This window comes from Alosa sapidissima, chromosome 9, assembly GCF_018492685.1.
Source record: "Alosa sapidissima isolate fAloSap1 chromosome 9, fAloSap1.pri, whole genome shotgun sequence".
In the NCBI taxonomy this organism is placed as follows: domain Eukaryota; kingdom Metazoa; phylum Chordata; class Actinopteri; order Clupeiformes; family Clupeidae; genus Alosa; species Alosa sapidissima.
Genome location: NC_055965.1, coordinates 24,126,182 through 24,139,032, shown reverse-complemented (window position 1 = coordinate 24,139,032; position 12,851 = coordinate 24,126,182). Strand labels below are relative to the sequence as shown.

Sequence of the window (12,851 nt, the reverse complement as noted above, 5' to 3'; positions counted from 1 at the left end):
TTCTTTTTTTTATTGTGTGTCTATGGTAAGGCCTCTATGTTGCCTATGTTGAGAGTATACTTGTGTGTGTGTGTGTGTGTGAGAGAGAGAGAAAGAGAGAGAGAGAGAGAGAGAGAGAGAGATGGAGAGAGAATAAATCACATGACTAATAATTAAAATTACTTAAAATTAGGCTAGCCTAAAATGAATAGGCAGCATTAAATTAGACAACAACTCATTAGTTATATCTCTATCACCATTTTGACTCACAACAAAAGAAACCTTCATTTATGAAATAAAGACTAAGTGCTTCAAGTCACAAGACTAAGCCCCCCAAACACTGAAGGGTATCTGAAAAGTAATCTAGTTGATATATCTTGAGTTCCTATACGTATAAACCATTTTGGTCAATCTGTTTGATTCACCTTTAAATGACCGATTATGTTAGCCTGGCCACACTCACCTAGAATCTTCTTTCAGGGGGATAGGCCTGGAACACAATAGTAATTTAACCATATCTATCAGACATCAGTTCGGACGGGCCAATCAGTGACAATGGGATGATGTTATAGCCATACAGTAAGTGGCTGTGGTAGATGGTTGTAGTAATTCCTGCAAACATCAAAAATTACGGTCAGAAGAATAATGCAAATTTCTGCATAGCAAAGATAGGCCTACATGCATTGTTTTCTGACTGCTGATGAGGTTTATTCTCAGTTTCTAAAGTTTAGGTGAAGTAGAAAGTCACAATAAAGACCCCCTGATCAATGTGAATGAAATCATTGGTCCAGCCTGACCAAAGTCAATGCAAAGTCTACGCCTGCCACCATGATGAAAATGTTTCTCTAGACTCTGGTTATTCTGGTCTAAACAAACAAATAAATAAACAAACTAATAATGGCTAAATTGACCTTAAATAAATGAAACAACCCATTAGTGTGTGGGAAATTGCATCTTTATTGATAAAAAACAAACAGCAAATTATCCAAAATTTTCTAGTAAGTACCATGACAGTATCATATACTGTAAAGCAGTCTGTTTTCTTGCATATGTTGCTTTGAAGGATGCTTTATTATTTTGTTTGTAAAACAAGAAAAGACTCACAAAAAAGATAAAAGTAAGCAAAAATGGAGAGACTAGCATAAACGAAAAATGATGGATGTTTACAGTACTTTATTTTGTATTCAAATGTACTGATGTCACTAGTGAGGATCATGATATCATCATAAGCATCTTGGTACTCTGGAGTCAGTTCCTCCTCTTCAATTGGCCCGTACTCCACCCAGGTGCTCAGGAGGTACTTGTTTCTGTGGAAAAATACACCCACAGACACAGACACACAAACAGACACACACACACACACACACATACATACGCATACATACACACACATACACAAATACACACACACACGCATGCACGCACACACACACACACACACACACACACATACATACACACATACACACACACACACACAGTCATACATTTCCTCACAAATAGAACTTAAAGGTTTCAGATGATGCATAGCAACATACTTGGTGACTTTCACTTTCAATGATGTTCTGTTGTGATAAGTGAGAGAGCAAGTTACAAAATTACATGAAATACGCATTACAGATGGTGACAGAAAGGCCAAATGTTTCTAAATGGCCAAACTTGTATACTGTAGATTTTGAGTTCTGGGTCATTAACAGAAAAAGGGTTTGCCTTGAGTCAAAGACACTTCAAAGCTGGGAAGAACTGTATAATTGAAAAAAAGAAAGACAAATTAAAAAAGAAGGAAAGAAACACATAAACAAACAAACAAACATTGGTAGATAAGTCGACTGATCATAACTGGTGTTGTGTATTGACTTGTCCACTAGGTGGCTCCTTACCATATTCTTTGACCTCAAACTCAGCAGTGACGTTTCTCTGAGGCATGTCAATAAATCTTGTTACCACATTCCATGTCCCAAAGCTTAAGAGGAAAATGGGAGGTTGGGGTTAATGTGCATTCTCATTTTTTCCACTTTGTATTGTATTCATGGCATGTTCTTATGTTTGGAAATAAACTGCAAGATTTCTGTCTTGACAAAATAGATGTTAACATGTTAACAAATACAACCAAAACAAAAATAACTAAATAATGGAAATGTTTCATTCTGTCATGAATATTAATACATTGCCTGATGAGTTCAGGCAGCTTGTGCTCTCCAGAATTCATGCCACCTTTACAATAGATGACCTCCTTACTGACTGTTATTCCACCGAGGGTCTTTGGAGGAAGACGTTTACTTTTATAGTACTCCATTTTATTTTATTTTTTGTATATTTTTGAGTTTTAATGTAATTGTTAATATCATGGTATTTATCTTACTCACTGCCAAAATGGTGCTGTTGTTGTGAGTTCAACCTCTGGTTAGTTCTGGGGTCCGTTGCACAAAAGCAGAATTAAGACATCCGGGATAAGTTACTGAGCTGCGCTCAATGAATCCGAAACAAGAGCGTACAGACTTAATTGGTTGCACAATGAGCAAGCCAGGATGAGCAGACACGGATTCATCAAGCCAGGTGAAACCTATCCTGGATAAGTGCGCGCTCACGGCTCCCTCAAATAGACCCCGCCACCGATCACAGATTCACTGATTCACCATGGCAACTAGAGCGGCTTCATTGCTTCTTCTACGGTGTGAAGTAGGTAGATAGCCTTCTCACAACAGCAACAAACAGCAACACCTCTGTTAAGGAGAATATTGCAACTAGTTCCGCGACCACCACGCGTGAAATGGTTAGGCACTCCCGTGACGTCACATTGTCGCATGACAGGTCGGGAATGGCGAGTATGTAAAAGTTAATTAATGATCACAAACGTTTAAATAATGACAGTGGGTCTAGGTATATGTCATAACAATGTGTAGTGGGCAGTGGAATAACTATTGGTTTCCGTTTGTGGTGACTGCTGACTGAGATAAGGGATGAGATTAAATAGATCCTGGAACTTAGCCTGGTCAGGAGCAGGCTAGCTCCACAGAATAAGTCGCCATGGTAACTAATACCATAACATATCCTGCTGCCCCCTATCCCGCTTTTGTGCAACTGGATCACGGATAAATTGAGCCAGGATAACCAAGATATCCCGGCTTAATCCCTTATCCTAGTTTTGTGCAATAGGCCCCAGGTAAAAAAGAAATAAACAAACACATATATGAAAAATATTATCATGACAAAAGCAGCTGGATACATTTAGTGCACATGTAACACACAAGCAAACATAGTGATGTTCACATTCTAGTCAATATTCAATATAAATTTAAATGGTTTGCAGGTGTCCAATAAAAGCGAACCAATTGGCACTTTAGGAAATGTGCTCAAATGAGGCCAAATTTGAATGTACAAAAACTCTTTTTTGTTTAAATGTAATGTCAAGTGATTCTTGATAAGTTACAACTGTTGCAACTGTAGTGCCCAATGTTCTTCCAGAAAATGCTGTGCTGATTGTACACTAAGTTTGGTTAAGATTGGACCATTACCTTAGACAATATTAGTGTGGCTAAGATCGGACCATTACCGTAGACAATATTAGTGTGGCTAAGATTGGACCATTACCTTAGACAATATTAGCAATACCATTATAGACCACACCCTAATATCTTCAATAACGTGTAACTCGGAAAAAAAAACCCTATCTAAATCTAAAACAAAAAAAACATTTTTTTAATGTGACATGTGGAAGTGGGCATGACTGAGAATTTTTTTTAGAGCTTCTAAGGAATCAAAGGAATTCAAATAAAAAAAATCCATACTGTACAGGACTTAAGATACGACCCAAAACAAAAAAAATGCTTAGAGTTGTGGTGAGCTAAGTTTAGTGGTTTAGGGACTTCATGTTTTTGTGCCCAACTACTTTGTTTGATAGAAAAAGAGAGAACTATCCTTACCAAAAAGCTGCTCTACTTCAAGCCCTAATAATTACATTTTTTAGCACTTTAAGGTCCTTTTCTGGTTTGTTTTGGATGAACTAGAGTGGTGGACACCGAAATTTTGACGATTGGTCCTGTCTCGACTTTTCTAAACACCACTAACCACTCGGTGAGTTGCACAGTTTTGAAAATGAACGTTAGGGTTGTTTTAGGACGTTTGAGTAGCCTACTACAGTATGCCCATTGCCAGCCACCCTGAGAAGTCAAAGGCGATTCAAAACGAGTCAGAAAAGTCGAGACAGGACCAATCGTCAAAATTTCGGTGTCCACCACTCTAGTTCATCCAAAATAAACCAGAAAAGGGCCTTAAAGTGCTAAAAACCGGAATTTTCCTTTAAAGATAAAGAAAAGTATAAAATAAAAAAAAAACATAGGTTAACAATAAAGTATACAAAAACATATGGGAGAGAGGAGTGAAGAAGAGAGTGACAGTTGTGCTGGTTAACTCCATGTTCTTCTTTGGGTAGTTCATCACCGTGATCTTCACATTCTGGTCTGCTCCAGTGTAGTCCTGGGCCTCCACAAACACCTTCGCAGGGGTGTACACCCTTAGGAGGTTAGGAGCCGTCATCACATAGCTAAGGGGGTCAGAGTTGAAAGGTCAAAGGTTAACCCGGAGTGAGGAAGAAGACAATACAAGCAAAGATAATTAATGCGTAGCAAGATGTGTTGTCCTACGTATGACTGAATTTAACTCCATGGAGAAGACCTTAAACAAAGATAATTAATGCGTAGCAAGATGTGTCGTCCTACGTATGACTGAATTTAACTCCATGGAGAAGACCTTAAACAAAGATAATGAATGCGTAGCAAGATGTGTCGTCCTCCACACACACACACACACACTCAAGTGCACAACCACGTGGAACCGAGGCGTTCAAACGTAAGTCATACGTCAGTGACACGCCCCTGTGCAGGCGGGGACTGAACCAGAGCCCGTCTCTGACTGAACTCCACTTTGCCCTCATAGACATGAACTAGGACGACTCATCTTGCTACGCATTAATTATTAATTATTAAGAGTGATACAACGGGTTCATCTTTTTTTCCAGTGGAGTCTGTAGATCATTAAAAGTAACATATTGAAAATATGCATGAGCAGACATATAGACTTGAATGTATATACCATAGTCAGTTACATTTGTTGTTGAATTAGGTTATCTTGTAAAAATAATGGGGATAGTATCTTGTGACATATAACACACACACACATGCACACTGTGTGAATGTGGTATGTGTGTGAGTGTGTGTGTATGTGCATGTGTGTGTGTGTGTGTGCACTTGAGTGTGTGTGTGTGTGTGTGTGTGCGAGACATCATAGTTGTGGGTTAAGTGTGCACACACAGCTCTACTGACTAGTCTCTGCCTCATGCCACCTTTGCCTCTTTGGAAAACCCCATTATTGATTATGGGCCTTGCATCATGATTCATTCCACATTGTGGATTTGTCATTAACTTGTGTATCTCATGTCATATACTTAACAAGAGTTGTTTGCAATAACAATAACAAAATATATTAATTGATTGGTTAATTTTCATGTGTTCCTGTGCCACTAAAAAAATGTACATGAAAACAGTCCAATACTCACAGTTGGTCACATGTCGAGAGACTGGGGAGAGAGAGCACCACAGCGGCCACACACACCACCACCAGGTCCACACGCATCTTATACAGTCCGTCCGATGCTGGGTCTGTGTAGTTCTAAGTGGGTCTGAGTTGCTCGATCCCCACAATCTGTACCGCCTGTCTGATCCTAGGTCTGCGCTCAGCCCCTAAACTCAGCCTTATGTCCACAGGAGCACCTGCCCCCCTCCTTTGCCCTGGTTTTTCACTGCTCTATTGGGCAACCAGCATGCATGCATAATGGATATTGTATGTATAAAAGTGTATGCATATCTGTGTTTGTATATGTGTCAAGGTCAAAGTTCTTTATTTGCCATTTGTGCACAAACCAGCAGTTCCGACACATTGTAATTCTTGTGCGGTGCTCTCTCAGAGTCAACACTCTATGGGGTAAAAACACTATATTAAAAAGATAAATAAATAATAGAATATAGAAACATTTACACAAAGGTGATGTTAAGTACGGACCTTTAAATACAAGTACTAATAATAATATTAAGACACATAGTCCTATTTCACAAATATGTCACATATTGTACATGCCAGTTTGAGTGAGGTAGTATGAGTTTTTTTTACATATGTTCAGTAGTTTTGTTTCGCCATCAGTCTGACTGTGGCAGGGAAGAAGCTATTGAAAAAATGTGTTCTGTGGGTGATGATTCTACCCGCTCTGCTGTGTCTCAGGTTGTATGTGCAGCGTTTGTGTCTGAAAGTTTAGGCCTGTATCTACTTTATTTCAAAAGTTTAGGCCTGTATCTACTTTATTTTCTCAGATATGGAGGCTTAAAAAACAGGGTCATTAGTCTGATAATTTTTTTTTAAATCACTAAGTTCCTTGGGTCATTACGTTTGAACAATTCATGCTAGATTCTTAACATTTTCAGGAATTATTCTACATTGTTAATTGTTTTCAACTTCTGAAATAATTGCCCTACAATTGAATATTTGTCAAGCTATGACTTGCTGAAAATTGGATTTATGAAAAAAGTAAGTATGTTTTGACCACAATATCTTCACAATAAATCCCATCAGAAGTTTTGAATTTATTGGTGGGGAGATTTTCAGAATTTAGGTGAAAGGAGACGGAATGACCCGACTGCCAATGTGGTTTATTGTCAGTTTCTAAGGAAGTCTGTAGGAAGTCACATTAGGGACCTCCTGATCAATGTGATTGGTCAGACTGGACCAATGATTTCAATGTTAATGCAAAGTCTATGCCCGTCACCTTGCCAGTGAAGGAAATGCTTCTCTAGACTCAGTCAAGTTTTACCAGGCTATGATTATGCTGGTCTAAACAAACAAAGAAATAAACAAACAAATAATGGCCAAATTTATCTTAAATAAATTACAAAACCAGTTTGTATGTGGGCAATTGCATCTTTATAAAAAAAAACAGCAAAATATACACATTTCTTGAGTTTTCTGGTAGTACCATGGCAACACTTGTTTTCTTGCATATATTGCTTTGAAGGATCCTTTATTATTTTGTTTGTAAAACAAGATAACTCACAAAATAGATAAAAGTAAGCAAAAATGGAGAGACATAAGATACACGATGGAAACCATGGAAGTTTACATTTGTTTGCATCCAAATGTAATGATGTCATTGGTGAGGATCATGATGTCATCATAAGCATCTTGGTACTCTGGAGTCAGTACCTCCACCCAGGTGTTAGTGCTCAGGAGGTACTTGTTTCTGTGGAAATATAGTGACACACACACACACACACACACACACACAGGCACAGGCACACACAGGCACAGGCACACTCACACACACACACACACACACATACACACACCGATAGATAGAGAGAGAGAATATTCAATATTCAAATGCATTTCATTTGGTCATTGGCTATTGTAAAAATGTAAATCAGGTTTAGGCCACAGAGAACACACAGTGAGGTGAAACACACACTAACCCGGAGCAGTGAGCTGCCTTGCTACAGTGGCGCTCGGGGAGCAGTGAGGGGTTAGGTGCCTTGCTTAAGGGCACTTCAGCCGTGGACGTGGGCATAGGAGAGCAGTGTTCAACCACTTCCCCCACCCACATTTTTCCTACTGGTCGCGGATCGAACCGGCAACCCTTCGGTTACAAGCCTGAAGCCCTAAGCAGTAGGGGCCACAGCTGCCCCTTGATATTTGGCAATTACTTTTATTTTTGACTCTTGTGTTTGCTGTGATGGCTTTTGGTTTTTGCTCCCCCCCCCCTGCTGGTTGGTAAGTGAAGTTCAGAATGGGATAGATAGATAGATAGATAGATAGATAGATAGATAGATAGATAGATAGATAGATAGATAGAAAGAAACTTTATTGATCCCCAAGGGGAAATTCAAGGTCTCAGTAGCATACAGACATCACACACAACATGCACTTACAACAGAAAAAGTAATATACATATAAGAAAACTCCATTGTACAATAGAGACAGTAGAAGATAAATATGATACTAAAATACTAAATACTAAATGTACTATAAAAACTAAATCAAATCAAATATCAATAAAGTGTGCTTAAGGATGCTTAAGGATGATCAAGCATGACAGGGCAGGGACTGAGCCTGTAATTCAGAGTGCAGCTGAGGATGATCGCTTCCTTGTTGTCCCTGTCAAGGGTGCCATGGTCGTGGACCGCTCAACAGACACGAGCAAGATGCAATATACAGTTGAAAGGGTGGGGATAGTAATATGGACATATAAGAGAATAATGTATAATGTAGACAAGATAATATAACAGAACTATGTCAGTGCAAGAACAGGTTGAGATAAAAGGTTACAGCCATTCGTCAAGTATTGAGTATATATAAGGTATTAAGCATCAAGTACGGCCACAGTCCCGGAGGGAGGGAGGGGGTTATGCAAATGTGCTAATATAGCAGTCTATCTCTCCTCTACCCATAAGTGAAGCGTTGAACAGTTCAATGGCCCTGGGGACAAATGACTTCCTCAGTCTATCAGTTGTGCATGACAGTGAGCGAAGTCTCCAGCTGATCAGGCTCTTCTGCTTTACAATAGCGGTATGAAGTGGATGACATTCATTGTCCAAGATGCTGATCAGTTCAGGGTCCTTTTGTCTGATATTGAAGTGATGCACTCCAGTTCGGCTCCCACGACAGAGCCAGCTTTCCTTACCAGCCTATCTATTTGCCCAGCATCCTTATTCTTTGTGCTTCCTCCCCAGCATACCACAGCATAGAAGAAGACGACGCTGGCAACAACAGACTGGTAAAACATCCTGAGGAGCTTACTGCAGACATTGAAGGACCGCAGCCTCCTCAGGAAGTACAGCCTGCTCTGCCCTTTCTGGTAGAGTGCTTCAGTATTGGCTGACCAGTCCAGTTTATTGTCCAGTTGTAAGCCCAGATACTTGTAGGTGTTTACCACTTCCACATTGATCCCATCAATAAAGACTGGTAGCAGAATGGGCTTTGACCTGCGGAAATCAACCACCATCTCCTTGGTCTTTAAAGTGTTGAGTTGAAGGTGGTTGAGTTTGCACCATTGCACAAAGTCCTCCACCAGGCTCCTGTACTCCTCCTCTTGTTCGTCCCTGATACACCCCACAATTGCAGTATCATCAGAGAACTTCTGCATGTGTCATGACTCGGTGTTGTAGCAGAAGTCAGATGTGTACAGGGTGAACAGGACTGGAGAGAGCACAGTTCCCTGTGGAGCTCCGGTGCTGCTGATCACAGTGTCTGAGAGACAGTTCTTCAGTCTGACGAACTGTTACCAGGTGAGTGTCCACACCCATCTGCAAGAGCTTGTCTCTCAGTCTGAGGGGTTGGATGGTGTTAAAAGCACTTGAGAAATCAAAGAACATGATTCTCACAGCACTTTTCCCCTTGTCTAGGTGAGGATGTGTCCTGTGTATGAGATAAGTGATGGCATTGTCCACGTCGATGACATTCACTCACCTCCCCTTGTAGTCCTCCCTGCGGCCTATAACCAGGTAAGTCTTCCCCACCTCCAAAGCCAGCTTATCTCTGCAGGTGGGATAGCCAGCGAACTCACGCCTAGCACCTTCATGGACCTTGTCAGCACCTGACAGAGACAGAAGCATCAGATGGGGGAGACATAGAGAGGATATAATGGTGGTGACTTTACGGAGTACAATTACAATTGTTCAGATTTGACCGTGAACACAAAAGGATTGTGGTAGAAGGAGGATCTAGAAGATAGTAGAAGAAAGGAAGTGCATGGTAAGTGCATTGTAAGTGCATGTTAGGCATGTTGGGTTGTTAGATGTGTTAGGAAAGGAGGAGTTGGGTCTTCAAGCTGCGAGAGATAACTGTGACCTGTACAAAGAGCATGAGGCGGGGTCAACAAGGTCAGAGAGGGTCAGATGGTCATCATCATCATCAATCATGGCACACGTTTCTTGCAAATCACATCAATTTAGACACCTCACTCTCAGTGAGAGTGGTAAATGAAATAAATGATGCACCACAAACTGAAGGAGACTGAGTATATGCAGTAGTACTGCACCATGGAGACTGAGTATACAGTATGCAGTAGGACTGCACCATGGAGACTGAGTATACAGTAGCAGACTGAGTATACAGTATGCAGTAGTACTGCTCCATGGAGACTGAGTATACAGTATGCAGTAGTACTGCACCATGGAGACTGAGTATACAGTATGCAGTAGGACTGCACCATGGAGACTGAGTATACAGTAGCAGACTGAGTATACAGTATGCAGTAGTACTGCTCCATGGAGACTGAGTATACAGTGTGCAGTAGGAATGCTCCATGGAGACTGAGTATACAGAGTACTGCACCATGGAGACTGAGTATATGCAGTAGTACTGCACCATGGAGACTGAGTATACAGTGTGCAGTAGGAATGCTCCATGGAGACTGAGTATACAGAGTACTGCACCATGGAGACTGAGTATATGCAGTAGTACTGCACCATGGAGACTGAGTATACAGTATGCAGTAGGACTGCACCATGGAGACTGAGTGAGTATACAGTATGCAGTAGGACTGCTCCATGGAGACTGAGTATACAGTATGCAGTAGGACTGCTCCATGGAGACTGAGTGAGTATACAGTATGCAGTAGGACTGCTCCATGGAGACTGAGTATACAGTATGCAGATGAAAAAGAGGACAAAGAATAAATCAACAAAGATGTCAAAAAAGTCAACAAAGACGACAAAGATTGCGATTAAGAAGGCAGGCGATGAAGACAGTAAACGATGATGATGAATACGACAAAGAAAGAAGACAACAAAGATGACGTAGATGACAAAGATGATGAAGAATAAAAAAAAAGAAGAAATAATGTTGAAGACCTCATTGTGAGTGAGATATATAGATATAGACCCTTTCAACAATAAAAACAAAAACAATGCTTGAATGTTCTATTTGGGCCCCAATCTACTTCCTCTGCATTAAGATAACATATGGAATGTTAAAACGGAAGCCTTGTGGGGCCAACTATGATGCTGATAATGGAACTCTCTTGAAAGGGTCCATAGATATACCTTCCCTGATCACCTGGTCGATCCTCATGTGGTGGGTCAGACTCATCTTTTCCACTGTGACTTGGTAAACTGTGGAGAGCACCAATGACCACAATGAGGAATAGTCTGTTTCACTAGAACATCAGGAAACACACACACAAACACACAGACACTTGCAATCAAGCAACACCATGGATGAGTATTTACCATAGTTTGTGTCTTTATGGCAGATTCTATTTGACCTTTCCTCTTTATCAATCTTTCCAGTCTTCAGAGTGCTGCAGGCCTCTGTAATCACAGGTAAACACATAAGCTATCTCTCACTTACAAACGCACACACACACAAACACACACGCACACACACACAAACACACACACACACAGTCTTGAGTTTTACCTTTTTTAACATTTAACTTTACTTCAGTGAACACATCATATCTCCCAAACCCTGTGGTAACCCCACACCAGTACTGTCCAGAATCCTCTGGAGTCAGTCCAGTGATGGTCACAGTGAAGACTCCAGCAGTGGTGTCATCATGAAGAGAGAATCTCCCATTGACTGCTTTGGTCTGACCTGCTTCAGTCCTGATTGGAATGTCTTTAATCCCCCAGATGCACCTTCCTCTGCAGAGGTACTTGGAGTTGCCCACATTTCCTCTATCATAGGGGCATCTGATCACTGCTGATTTACCTACATATCCAGTCACCTTGATCACAGACTCCACAGGATGGACACCTACGCACACACACACACACACACACACACACACAAACAGGTACACACAAATAGACAAACAGACACACACATATACACATACACTGGATATAGGTAAATAGTTAAGGCCCATTAGATTAAAAGACAATGTGCAGAGATATCTCTTGAGTTTTACCTTTTTTAACATTTAACTTTACTTCAGTGAACACATCATATCTCCCAAACCCTGTGGTAACCCCACACCAGTACTGTCCAGAATCCTCTGCACTCAGTCCAGTGATGGTCACAGTGAAGACTCCAGCAGTGGTGTCATCATGAAGAGAGAATCTCCCATTGACTGCTTTGGTCTGACCTGCTTCAGTCCTGATTGGAATGTCTTTAATCCCCCAGATGCACCTTCCTCTGCAGAGGTACTTGGAGTTGCCCACATTTCCTCTATCATAGGGGCATCTGATCAATGCTGATTTACCTACATATCCAGTCACCTTGATCACAGACTCCACAGGATGGACACCTACGCACACACACACACACACACATACACACAAACAGGTACACACAAATAGACAAACAGACACACACATATACACATACACTGGATATAGGTAAATAGTTAAGGCCCATTAGATTAAAAGACAATGTGCAGAGATATCTCTTGAGTTTTACCTTTTTTAACATTTAACTTTACTTCAGTGAACACATCATATCTCCCAAACCCTGTGGTAACCCCACACCAGTACTGTCCAGAATCCTCTGCACTCAGTCCAGTGATGGTCACAGTGAAGACTCCAGCAGTGGTGTCATCATGAAGAGAGAATCTCCCATTGACTGCTTTGGTCTGACCTGCTTCAGTCCTGATTGGAATGTCTTTAATCCCCCAGATGCACCTTCCTCTGCAGAGGTACTTGGAGTTGCCCACATTTCCTCTATCATAGGGGCATCTGATCAATGCTGATTTACCTACATATCCAGTCACCTTGATCACAGACTCCACAGGATGGACACCTACGCACACACACACACACACACACACACACAAACAGGTACACACAAATAGACAAACAGACACACACATATACACATACACTGGATAT

At 41.0% G+C, this 12,851-nt stretch overlaps 1 protein-coding gene and 1 long non-coding RNA gene across 4 annotated transcripts in view; both read right to left on the bottom strand.

The window, feature by feature from the left end:
• The window catches only part of LOC121719389 (complement C3-like), a 60,155-nt gene that overhangs the window by 44,718 nt on the left and 2,586 nt on the right, over window positions 1–12,851 (bottom strand). The gene's annotated exons all lie outside the window — the stretch shown is intronic.
• Window positions 1,136–5,717, bottom strand: LOC121719698. Of its 3 annotated transcripts, none has more exons than XR_006034311.1 (4): window positions 5,534–5,717; window positions 4,420–4,522; window positions 1,860–1,942; window positions 1,136–1,722 (listed from the first exon to the last, which is right to left on the bottom strand). It is a non-coding gene; the product is annotated as an uncharacterized LOC121719698 (long non-coding RNA). The 3 variants fall into 3 exon arrangements; XR_006034309.1 differs by having other exon boundaries at window positions 1,136–1,286; XR_006034310.1 differs by lacking the exons at window positions 4,420–4,522; window positions 5,534–5,717 and adding exons at window positions 2,146–2,239; window positions 2,346–2,522 and having other exon boundaries at window positions 1,136–1,286.